Source organism: Crocuta crocuta, unplaced genomic scaffold (assembly GCF_008692635.1).
Source record: "Crocuta crocuta isolate KB4526 unplaced genomic scaffold, BGI_CrCroc_1.0 scaffold2186, whole genome shotgun sequence".
In the NCBI taxonomy this organism is placed as follows: Eukaryota; Metazoa; Chordata; class Mammalia; order Carnivora; family Hyaenidae; genus Crocuta; species Crocuta crocuta.
Window position 1 is genome coordinate 72,273 of NW_027532252.1, and position 1,145 is coordinate 73,417.

Below are 1,145 nucleotides of genomic sequence, written 5' to 3' on the forward strand. Positions count from 1 at the left end.
CAGCCCTGTATTCAGTGTTTATTTAATTTTTTTAATTTATTTTTTCAAGTTTATTTATTTTGAGAGACAGAGGGCGGCAAGGAGGGGCAGAGAGAAGAGAGAGAGAATTCCAAGCAGTCTCTGCACTGCCAGCACAAAGCCTGACATGGGGCTCAATCTCCCAAACTGTGAGATCATGACCTGAGCCAAAATCAAGAGTCAGATGGTTAACCAACTGAGCCATGCAAGCACTCCCAACTTGTGAACGATGAAACCAGCCTTTACTGGCAAAAAGTGTTGTCTCCTTGTAATTATCATTTTCCTTCAATGTAGNCTCTGTGCTGACAGCTCAGAGCCTGGAGCCTGCTTTGCATTCTGTGTCTCCTCTCTTTCTGCCCCTCCCCCACTCATGCTCGCTCTCTCTCTCGCTCTCTCTTAAAAATAAACATTTAAAGAAATTTTTTAAAAAGGATTCATTAAATTCCCACCAACAGTGTAGGAGGGTGCCCGTTTCTCCACATCCTCGCCAGCATCTAGAGTTCTCTGATTTGNGGATTCATTAAAGAAAAATGTTAATCTTTTGACAAATCACTTAATGTGCTCTTCCTGCTTGCTAGACCCCTTAACCCCAGTTTATTCTCAATATAATAGATTGATCCTATTAAAGCAAAAGTCTATATATATCACTCCTCTGCCCAAACTCTCCAGTCTCAGAGTGAAAGCCAAATCTTTACAATGGCGATAAGGTCCTATACAACCTGGATACTTCTCTTATCTCATTTCACACTCTCCCTTCTGCTCACTCTGCTCCATTCCCATTAACCTCTTTGTTGTTACTGGACCATGCCAGGAATATTCCTGCATCAAGGCCTCTGACATTTCTGTTCCCTTTGCCTGGAATTCTCCTCCCTGCGGATATCCTCATGACTCACTCTCTCACATCCCTCACAGCTCTGCTTGAATATCACCTTCTCAGTGACACCTTTTCTGACCACCTTCTTTCTCTAAACTGCAATCTTACATACATACTCCCTATATCCTTTCTCTGCTTTAGAGTTCTTAGCACTTATTAGCATATTATATATATATATATATAATTTTTTGTTTTTTTACCATTAGAAATATAAGATCCATGAGGGCAGGGATATTTGCCTCTTTTGTTTTCT